We start from the raw sequence: 12410 nt of genomic DNA on the forward strand, positions 1-12410 counted from the left end.
TAGCGCGCTTTTACCACTACCTAAAGTCGATTTTTTCAAGTGTTATTGTACGTATGTATATATCAATGTATGTCGACCATTTTTACAAGCATGTTGAGTTGTTTTGGCAAGAAAGAAAAAAAAGAAATCGTAGGTATAATTGTTGGGTTTTCGAGAGAAAATCGTCTAGCTTAAGGAGTGTGATCGCTGAGATCAAGGCTTTAAGCTATTTGTGGGTAAAAAAATCGGTCTAAATGGCCAGATATAACGTGAGAAAGGTAATGTGCGTTTAATGTATAATCATATTTACGAGTGTAATCGGGTGGAACTTGGGGGGGGGGGGGGGTATGTAGTTGTAATTTATTTATTGTTTGGGTGGTCTTGGTGTTCACTAGTATCTTGCTAGTGCTTTGAATAAAATTTTGTTGATTGTTCAAAAAAAATAATTTACATGGTTATAGTGGTAAATAATTTGTAATTAATGAGGATAATTAGAGTTAATATGGATAATTAGTGTTAATATATATATATATATATATATATATATATATATGGAATGGTTCAAGAGAGAAATGATATTATTGCAAAAAATGCGAGAAATAAATATGGACCACTATTTTTGGTTTAAGTTTTAAATGCTTAAAGCTAAATAAAGAAATTATTAATCATTCTTTTTCTTCAATTAATATAACTAATTTAAACCATAATACTAGTCTACTTATTTAATATAACTAATTAATTATTATAATTGAAAATTATTAATAACTCATTTATTTTTATAACTTATTTTTTTGTCTTGAATTTTTATCCTACACAAGTATAATTTATTCATATATTAAAATTTCTTTATGTCCAAAACTAATTTCTTCAAACTCAATATATTAATATCCATCAACACATACTTATATTATAATGAATAATACCAAAAAACTATTTTACATGTGTTTGCATTAGATATTAACAAAAAACATACAACATATACAAAAACGTATAATCTACGCTTGTTCTGAGAATAAGACAACATATAACCTACATACGAAAAACATATAACCTACACACAAAATTCATCATCAATAAAATACACACGCACAAGAAAACATATAACCTACACACAAAATTTTATCTTACACAAATATATTTTATTCATACATTAATTTATTTTATTCAAAACCAATTTCTTCGAACTCAACATATAAATATTAATCAACACGTAGTTACATTGTGATGAATAATACAAAAAACTATCTTACACATGTTTGCATCAAATGTCAATAAAAAATATACAACCTACACAAAAACATATAACTTACACTTGTTCTAAGAATAAGAAAACATATAACCTACATACGAAAAACATATAACCTACGCATGTGTAGGATATGTGTATCTTTGTGTAGTTTATATAATTGTTGATGTCGAATTACACATGTAAGTTGTATGCTTTTTGTATGTTGTACGTTTTTATTGCTCAAAACAAGTGTAAGTTATATAACTTTGTGTAGGTTGTATATTTATTGTTTACATTTAATGGACATATTTGTATGATATTTTTTATTATTATTCATGACAATAATTTTTATAGGCATACCAATTGAAAAAAAATATATTGTGTTTTGATATTTAGTGTTAAAAAAACGTAAATATATGTTAATAAATTGAGTGGAAATTATTTTTTTAATATAAAGAAATAGGATTATATGAATAAATTGTATTTATGTTGAATAAAATGAAGAATGTGTAAATAAAAAATAAAACTAAAGTAGTGTTTTTATATTTTTAATTATTATAGTTAAATTAGTTAGATATTAATTAGAGAGAGATTTATTATGGTTTTATTAGTTGTATTAATTGGAGGGAGAGAGTGCATTTATTGTTACATTTACATTTTTTATTTATTTTTAAATATTTAAAACCTAAAATAAAACTAGTGGTTCATATTAATTTCTCGCATTTCTCGTACTAATATTATTACATCTTGAACTTATATATATATATATATATATATATATATATTTAATAAAATATAATAAGCATATTATTACATATTCAACCTCATATTACATTTTAATATTGTGGAACTTGTTTAATATATAACTATACTAGCTTTTATTCTCTGTATTACGGGGAGTTTTACATTACTCGTTTATAATATTTATATATTTTTGAGATTTTAATTTTATTTATTATATAAAAGTTAATAATATGCTTAGTATTTGATGATCAAAGGGTTTTACAGATAAATGAGATGTTATAACTCGTTTTAAAAGTTATTTGGTTTTGATAAGACCCATGACCCGCTTATTTTTTTACTATTAAATTGTTTTTTAGTTATAAATTTTTAGAAATTAATATATATATATATTTAAAGAAATTATATATTAATTTTTAGTATATATATCTCTATTTTATAGGATTTTCATATAACACATTTGGTGAGATTAATTCTTAATTTAATAAAATGTTATAACTCGTTTAAGAAATATCCGAGTTTGGAGAGACCCAAACCCGTGAATTCGGGTCAAATGCATGAGAAACTTTCATTCACAAATAATGCAATCTGGTGGATTGAGATAATGTAGAAAGCAACCAGAGAACTTTTAAAGCTTTCGTTTATATATATATATTATAGATAGTATATGATTATTTTTGTTTTTTTTAAATGACATGTTGATTAGGCAAAAATTGATGAGAAAACATTCCGAGTATACAAATGTTGATCATATAATATAACATGGGATATTAGATTTTGATCATTTTAATTTTGACTTCTTAGTCGATATTGATTCCAACTTAAAAAATTCATTTTAACTTACAAACTATTTTTATCCACCGAGTCTTTTCTAATTAAGGTATAACCAAGTTAGTTTTTGATGGATGTGGATGCTGACATGGCACATACATTTGTTATCTGATGAGGTGACTAGACTGCTTACGTGGCACTCTCATCACCATCGTCGCCACTTCCACCACCACCGTCGTTGCCGCCATCTCCACCACCACCATCACCAAATCCCACCATATCAACCCCTAATCCTTAATATTCTATTTATTATCTATGCATAAAAGAAGGTTTGGTATGAAAACAATGAAGAAAAAGAGCCAAAAAGGTTGGAGGTTTCGGGGATGGTAGTGGAGGCTGTGGTGGCGACAAGCGGTGGTGGAGGGTGGTAGTGGTGGTGATTGCTAATGGTGGTTGTGGTGGTAATATGTATGATGGTGGTGGTGAAGGTGGAAGTGGAGGTAGAGGTGATGTTGTGATGAAAGTGCCACATAGGCCACCTTATCAAATTTCTTATGTTGCCATGTCAACATCGAAGTCATCAAAAAACTAACTGGGTTATACCCCATTTAGAAAATGCTCGGTGGAGGAAAATAGTTTCTAAGTTTGAACTGTGACGGTGAATTTCTTAAGTTAGGATTAATATCGGTCAACGAGTCAAAGTTATGATTAATATCGGCCCATCAATGAGTCAAAGTTATGATTATTAAAATCCAATATCCCTATAACTTGGTATGAACTTAAACTTTTTTTAAGCGACGAATCTCTATCATTTGAAAGACTTGAACTCAAAACCAACTAACCCTTGGTATATTAAAGGTTTTGCCTTTGCTATCAACCACCGATCCATTGTGGTATGAACTTATATATAGTTACAGTAGCTTGAAAATTAATTTGTGTTTCACCTAACTATATATATTTTACACGTACGGCAAGTCGGCAACAAAGATAATTGGTATTGAAGAATAGATAGATTAGTTGCGTAAATTTAAAAATGTGATTTTAATTCGAGTGATTGTTGGTGTAACAATAAAGAGGTGTTGAGACTCGTAATTGTCTACATACCTTCTCGTCTGCTGTTATTGAACTCCCACCGTCGAGTGAAGGAAAAATAAAATCCAAAAGAAAATATATTATTATTATTATTCAAAGAGAGAAGATTTAATTTATTTTGTTCATATTATTCTTTTATTAGAATAAGAAACAATGTAGTAAATCTCTTATATTTGTTAAACAAGAAATTTACTTGGACACATGATATTTATTTCTTCTTCGTAATCACCCCTTGAGATCAACCGTAGCACCTTAATGTCCTTTGAGTTTACCTTAATTTTACACTCCCTCTCAATACCGATTCTTTTCATTCCCATGCTTGAACAAAACTTGATAAACCTCTGTCAATAGAGGCACTTCTTTAACACGCCCGTTAATTGTTCATGATATCTATATCGATGTAGATCACACTGATTTTTTCAACACTTCTCCCTTACAAAGTGGTTGTGTACTTCAATGAGTTGTATCGGGGACTTGGTGTGAAAAATAAAGCTAGACCTTCTAGCCAACCTTTTAATTCAGTTCATCAAAGAACCATACTAACTAAACTAATTCTTTGGTTGCCAACGTTGATGCTCGATACTCAACTTCGATTACTAACAATAAAAACAGTGGGTTGTCTCTTACTACACCATGACACCACACTTTCTCCAACAAAGAAGACATAACGTGTCGGCCTCCGTTCATTATAATCGATCACCCCCATAATGCCCATCATAGGTGCCTTTTGAGTTCAACCTTCGACTCCCTCTTTAACTCAACTCCTATCCCAATTGTGTTTTTAACGTACCGTAGCCCCCGTCGTGCTGCAAAACTGATTACCTAGATATAAAGATTGTTAGCCGTCTTGATTGCGCCTTAAATTAATTATTAACATAAGTAAATTGCAATAATAGCAGGTTTAGAAAAGTTATATATAGTTTTAATAACATATCATAGTAATTATATGTTGACAGTCATTTAAATATTGACGTTTCTATAAAATCTTGTTAAAGGTTTCATAAAATAACGTTACAACTAATGTTGGGCTAACTTAATTTGAAGAAACACACGCATCATATACAGGAAATCTCATGTTCAAATATAGGTAACTAGATTTAGAGTCTGTGTAACACACAAGATGATCTAAATACTTACGTTACAAATAAGACAATACACCTACCCGATAATATTAAACGAATAGATTTAAATAGATAGATTATATATTAACCGAAAAATAAATGGATCGATTTAAATTATATATTTATAATTTATAAATTTATATGACAATGTAAAAATAAACCAATCGAAAATGGATTTATTTTTTAAAAAAATGGATCATTTTTTTTAATGATTACAAAATTACTTTGTAAAATGAAAGCATATAAGAGTTTTTTTTATTTACAATCTCCAACAATATGTATAGTATAATATGGTAATGATAGCATTTAAAACTATATTTTCATTAATCTTTACAAAACACGGTTTGTTGTTGATTTTTGGATTTCGCGAAGTATGTTGTGAAATATATTCTAACAAAGTATAAGAGTATAATATGTAAACGTTTATTAAAATAAAAGTGTATAGATATAATATAAATAATTTTTAAAGAAAAGTGAATAATTTAATCATTTTATAGATATAATACAAATAGAGTGGAAAAGGAAAATGAATAATTATTGATCTATGACATATATTAGTTTTGGAGGGAACAAAATTGTAAGGATTAACCACAAAGTGATTACTTTATTAGAATAGGTAGATGGAGTATATCATTGATGCAAATTATAAGAAAAACATTTGCCGCTAAAATAATTGATGTTACAAACAAATTAAGATAATGATATAAATGAGAAAAAAAAAAGTTATAGAAATAAAATGGCCAGATATTGGATGAAAATTTATGATTAGAGTTAAAACATTAATCCTTGTTTGAGAAATGTAGTATTTAATCATGTTATTAAAATTAAATAAATAAATACAAATATTAAATTATAACATTAACAACAGTAATATTTGTTGATTAAAAAAAAGTATTATGAGGTATATATTTATGTAGCTAGGCGTTGCATCATTGGTTTTTGCTCATTTTCAATCCACCTTACCATGAGGAAATGGTTTAATCTTGCTTAACCTCTCTTCTCAGTTTAATTATAAAATAATTTTTAAATTAGTGTGTGTGAGTGTAAAGTATTTTAAAGTCCGTCAACACTTTAATTACACCTCACCTTTAACGCCTTTTAACCATGAGAGAAATGGTGTTTCGCTCGTTAATCTTTACCAAATCAACGTCAACACCCTGGACGCCAAGGGTCTAAGCCATGAGATATGCTCTAACTCCTTTCAACTCCTCATTCACCACATTACACACTTTTCTCTCTTTCACTCCACCCCACTTCAAGAAAATGGGCTAACCCCTATAACTCAACCTCACACATTTTCCTTTATTTTAACATTAAACAATTAATTTAAATACAATAATTAATAATAATATTTGTATTTCGTTAATTTTTAGTTAAGTGACTGAGAAAAAAACAGAAAATGAAATCTCTTATAGCAGAAGCATACATATCAAAATCTCAAAATCTTGGGGGTAATATTTATAAACATAAAAATGGATACAACGATTTCTTAATAAAAAAGTCTCCATGTGCAGGTATATTAACATCTTGGGGGTCAAATAATTCAGCGGCTCTTTTTTTTTAATACTAAACTTCTTTAATCTTCTTGTTGCCTATGAAACTTGACCTAAGACCTCTTTATTCATAAACTTAACTGTTTTAAAGATTTTGTCTTTGTCAATGGACCACCACCTAGGGCTGTCAATTTATGACACGAACCTGTTAACACGACACCACACAGGTTTTAACAGGTTTGGGTTTGAGCTTAACATGTTTCGTGTCTTAAACATGTCGACCTGTTTAAGACATGTTAAAATTCGTGTCCTAACAGGTTAAAGACCTGTTAACATGTTAGTAACATGTGTAGATTTTTAATTTAAACATAATATATAAATATACTCTCCTAAAGTCCTAAACCTAAAGTCATACTTATATACGGCATTTCACTTATGTCTGTTAGGACCCACTATTATATTTTTTTAATGGATGTTATGATTTGGTTATATGGTTTTTTGTTTCAAGTATGTCATGGATTTGTGTTTTTTTGTTTCAAATATGCTATGTATTTTGTAATAACTAAGAATTTTATGCTTGTTTTGAAAATTTTGTTTTCATTACACATGTATTATTTATTGTATGTTTAAACATGTCTCTTAACAGGTTAACCTGTTACTAAACAGGTTCGTGTTCGTGTTTGGAAAAAAATGACACGATTAGTTATCGTGTCGTGTTCGTGTTTAATACAACAGGTCATCGTGTTTTATCGTGTTGTGTCCGACATGTTATGACAGCCCTACCACCACCCCATGTCTAGTTTTAAGCCCCTTTTAACACGTTAACAGCTTAACTCATGTCTAGTTTAACGCAAGTAACGCGCGCGCGGGGGGGGGGGGGGGTGTATTTAACGCCTTTCACAACTCCTACTGAGAGGCGTTAGGTGTACGTTAAAAAGGGCTCGTTAAATTAATATGCCAATCTGTAACCTGGTTGAATTAAATATGGGTTACATACTTGACACTAAAAATGTATAAATTTAATGAATTAAATAAACAAGAGTTTAGTTATCAGTATATATTCACTACAAGAAATCAGAATTTCACACGAAAAGTAATCAGATTAGGAGTAATTTAAAGAATTAGACTTATTTAATAAACTATAAAACAAATTTTGTTATGTGAAAGAAATCATTGGTAATAAAATGAAAATTAAAGATAAAAGGTTTATTTATAAGAATAAATATATTTATTTTGTTTAGAATAAAACGGTTTCGAATAAAAAGAATATAACCAACATGATTTAGTACTTTGAAGCGTCTTCATTTGGCTAGTCGATTCCTTCTAGCTGGTTAAACTAGTGAGCCGAATCTGTAGTTGGATCAAGTTCTCAAAATTTATATATATTTTTTTCATTCCAAAGTATCACTTATTTACATATACTATTTTAGCTTTCATACTTTTGTTAAGATAGCAAATCCAAAAAAAATAAATAAAAATAAAGTGGCCTGTAGCCCAATAATTCAATTCAAGCCCACGACTTCGAATCCTGTAAGGTGGTAATGCTTAACCAACAAGTTAACCCATTAAATCAGTTAATTGGGCTCACTGTCTCTTTTAGTAATCCAACCGACGCATTTTAAACACACAGCCCAATCAGGCACTCACTAATTCACTACTGATTGTGTTTAATTTAAAATACAACAAGCTATAAGTTAAAAATATAGTTCAAAAAGTAAAAATTAATAAATAATTGTAATTAAATTCGTTACAGTTGTTAGCATTATTTAGCAAATAAAAAATAATTTGAACATTGTCTATATATAAATGCAAGTTATAACTGTAATACTTATAAAGTAATCTTTTTATGTTATAAAAATACATATATTTTTCTTGGTAAATATTTACATTTTTTTTAAATTATCATCGCATTAAAAGATTTATTTATTACATAAATGTGATGAGATATTTATTTAATTAGCTGAATTATAGAAAGTATTTGATAAATGTTGAAATGTTTTGGCTATTAGGCTTGTTTCACAACAATAAATATGATTGATTGATTGCGTTATTGTTGTATGCATGTCCAATATGTATGTAATTGTATAGGTTGTACCTTTTTGACACCGGGACAACTATGTGAAGGTTAATATATTTTTTTGAATGGCGGATTTATATACATAAAATAGTGACAGGGATTTGTGAGATTCAATAACGTATGGATAATTTGATTAGAGACGAGATACACTTTTAGATCAAAGTATTTCAGTAGCTCACCTGAAAATTCAATCGGATACATATCAGAAATTGCTAAGAACTTATTATGATGATCGGGAGAATATTAGAAATAGAGATATCGAGTGTGACCAAAACAACGTTGAAGAGTTATTATGGGATTAGAGTTAAGAAACTATATATCTTGTGCAATTATCCTAATTAAACTCAAATTTAGTTAAAATTGTATTTCGTTTTATTCTATAATTTTACATGTGACAGTTCGACATAGTGGCTTTGTCCCTTGAACCTTATCTGGGGCTGCTACTAAGGGTGGCAAACCCAACCCAAATGGGTTGTTTTGGGTCAAGATGGATAAACTTTAAAAGTAAAATGGGTTAGGATGGATCATAAAAATTCTACAAGTGGGTCAGGATAGGTTGGAAATATATAAGTGAGTTTCATTTATAGGTTAAAATGGGTCAAAACAAAATATCAAAGTTATCCAAAATTTATCTATTTCAAAATACCCAAACTATCATGTGCGAAACAAAACTCATCCGAAACCCAAAAAACGATCAAAACGAAACAAAAACCCCGAACTGACTAAAACGAAACAAAAACGAAACTGAACCGAAATAGAAAAACGACCAAAACGAAAAAAAACGAAATGAAACCGCAAAACTGACCAAATCGAAACAAAAAAACGAAATGAAACCGAAAAGCTAACCAAAACTAAACAAAAACACCGAATGTAAGGCCCCGTTACCGGTAGCCTTACTTTTGTGTTGGATTTACTCATAAACGCAGTTCTAAACATCAGAGTTAAATAAAACTTTACGCGAAATATAAAACTTTCATATAACTTTACATGTCAAATCATAAACATGTCTTAAAACATTCCTTGTCTTTCAACATTAAAACATTAAACATAAAACAACTTGCGTCTTCATATGCCAGACTCTTATTCTCCTGCCATGTGTCACCGCTCAAGCCAGCTGTCTCATCCTACTCATCTGCGTGCATACTAAAAGTCAGCTACGCTGAGTGAGTTCTAATTAATCATACATCATACAATACATTCACTTACCGTCAATCATGCATCCGAAGATACATAATAATTACTCTACTAATTTACTAATTTTCATACATACATACATACTTTATTACTTTTATACTTTATATTTACTGTCCATTCTATCTCAGATATTATTAGGGTCTGATCCCTTCATTTTCTATCTCAGATATTATTAGGGTCTGATCCCTCTTTCCTTTGTCTATCTCAGATATTATTAGGGTCTGATCCCTTTCTTGTCTATCTCAGATATTATTAGGGTCTGATCCCTTTTTACTTCTCTATCTCAGATATTATTACGGGTCTGATCCCGTCTTCTCTATCTCAGATATTATTAGGGTCTGATCCCTCTTTCTTCTTCTTCGTTCATACTATCTTTACATACTCATACATATACTTTCTTTAATCATTTTTACATACTCATGTATCGTTCATATATTTATATCATACACATTCATCTTTCATATACATACCTCCCTTGTCAATACGTGCAATATCCGAAGATCGTTCACGTATCGACAAGCTTTCATTCACAATCATAACATAATATCTATCACATAAATCATACATGGCATACACTTGCCATAAGGTAAGTGTATTAACTATCAAATCGAGTATGCACACAGCCCCGAAAACATAACAAGGAAATGGGGCTAAAAACTCACCTGAATGCAATTCCTTTCTCCGTTTATCGTAATTCCTTTCTTTAACTGTGCTCTGCTAACTGTATATAGGTTACACGTATCAATACTCGTCTAATTGTATCAGATTATCCTAACTTAGTGTTAAGCGAACTTATCGGCTAAGCGAACTTAGGTACGGCGAAGTTATATGGTGGCGTACTTATATAACCAGCGAACTTATGTATCCAGCGAAGTTAACTAGGAAGCGAACATATAGGACGAACTTAGCTGATGGCGAACTTAAGCCATGCGAAGTTAGGCTTTGCGAAGTTAAGCCTTGGCGAACCTGGCCTTAGGCGAGGTTAACCTTGGCAGCGAACTTGGCCTTAGGCGAAGTTATCCAGCTGCAGCCTACTGTTCGTCCCCAAACCCCATAATCATCATCGCTCAACGTGAAATCCTTGGGTATGCCATCTAACCATACCCGCGATCATTCTCATGGTCGTTTTGGATATTATTAGACCCGAAAAACGTACAAAGTTTGGACCTTTAAGTTCGAAACGTTCAATACAAGATCTACGGTTTATCTTAACCGAACCGTTTATGTTTGCAGGTTCATTAGGTTCGTTTCAGCAATAAGTTACAACTTTACATTTCGTTTATATCCGATCTATTATAGACTCAAGTTTCAAGACTAATCGTTTATAAAGACGTTAACTTTAAAGGCAAGCGGCTTACCTCGATACGTTCTTCGGTCTCGGTTAGCTTGCTTAAGGGCTCTAGATCTTGTATCTATCTTGAATCACGTGTGCTTGCTCGGATCTCACCTCTCTTTCTCTCGGCCGAAATATGGTGTAGTGTATGTGTGTGTTTTGAGTGTGTAGAGATTTGGATGGAAGAAATGAGGATTTTGGGTTTAAGGATGGTTTAGGGGGTATTTATATCCCCTAAAGCCCATGGAGCTAAGGCCCATGACCCTTTAATCCATCTTATTTAACCCAAGTCCATGACATATTTTTATTTAATATCAATTAATTATTTAGGCCCAATAACCAAACACGACTTCTTTTATTAAATACGAAAATTTTAGGATGTTACATATCATACATACTACACTATACTTGCCTTAACAATACGTGCAATACCCGAAGGTCATTCACGTACTGTCAAGCATAGATACATAACTATCACAATCGTCATTAAGACACACACTTATCATTTAAGGTAAGTGTATTAACATTCACATCGAGTATGCACACAGCCCCAAAAACATAACAAGGAAATGGGGCTAGAAACTCACCTGAATGCGGTTACGTTCACCGTTAATATTTATTCCTTTCTTCAGTTGGGCACGGCTAACTGTATAATAATCACATGCATCAATCAACTATCACTTCTCATAATGTATTTCTATCTTATGTAACCCACAACGAACGGGGGTCCGGGGGCAGCGCCCCTGGCAGCGAGGTTCTAGGGGCGGCAGCCCCTAGCGGGGTCCAAGGGGCAGAGCCCCTGGCTGGGGTTAAGCTGCCAGGTCAGTTTGGAAAAATTTTATTTACATTAACTGTCTTAACACATTTTCCATTAACATTTTAAGTTATCATCTAAGTTGGGCTTATTTACTAAGCCTAAGATAATGGGCTTAACATTTATGGATTTAGTTAATTCAAGCCCAACTGTTCACTATCTGGGCCCAACTGTCCATCTGGGCCCAACTGGATTCAGGCCCAAAACCCAACCGAGAACTGGCCAGTCGAGAACCCAGCTCATGACCGAGAACCCATCCTGACCGAGAACTCAGGCTTTGACCGAGATCTCGTGTTAACCGAAATCTCATGTTTGGCCGAGAACATGGGTTGACCGAGAACCCTTGGTTACCGAGAACCCTCGTTGATCGAGTTCTCACGTTGACCGGGAACCCATACTGGAGGCTCAGGTCATCAAGAATCCCTTGTCTGATGCATACAGCTCATATTTTCATCCTTTAAACCCATTCTAGGCTTAAATAACTGTTAACAATATAACTACAACTCTAACCACATATTTCCATTTTTCATTAATCGTTTAACACCCAACAGTAGTCCTTCATCAAGA

Source organism: Bidens hawaiensis, unplaced genomic scaffold (assembly GCF_021521415.1).
Source record: "Bidens hawaiensis isolate Kalapana, Puna unplaced genomic scaffold, B.hawaiensis_p1.1 tig00017162_1, whole genome shotgun sequence".
NCBI classification, from domain to species: domain Eukaryota; kingdom Viridiplantae; phylum Streptophyta; class Magnoliopsida; order Asterales; family Asteraceae; genus Bidens; species Bidens hawaiensis.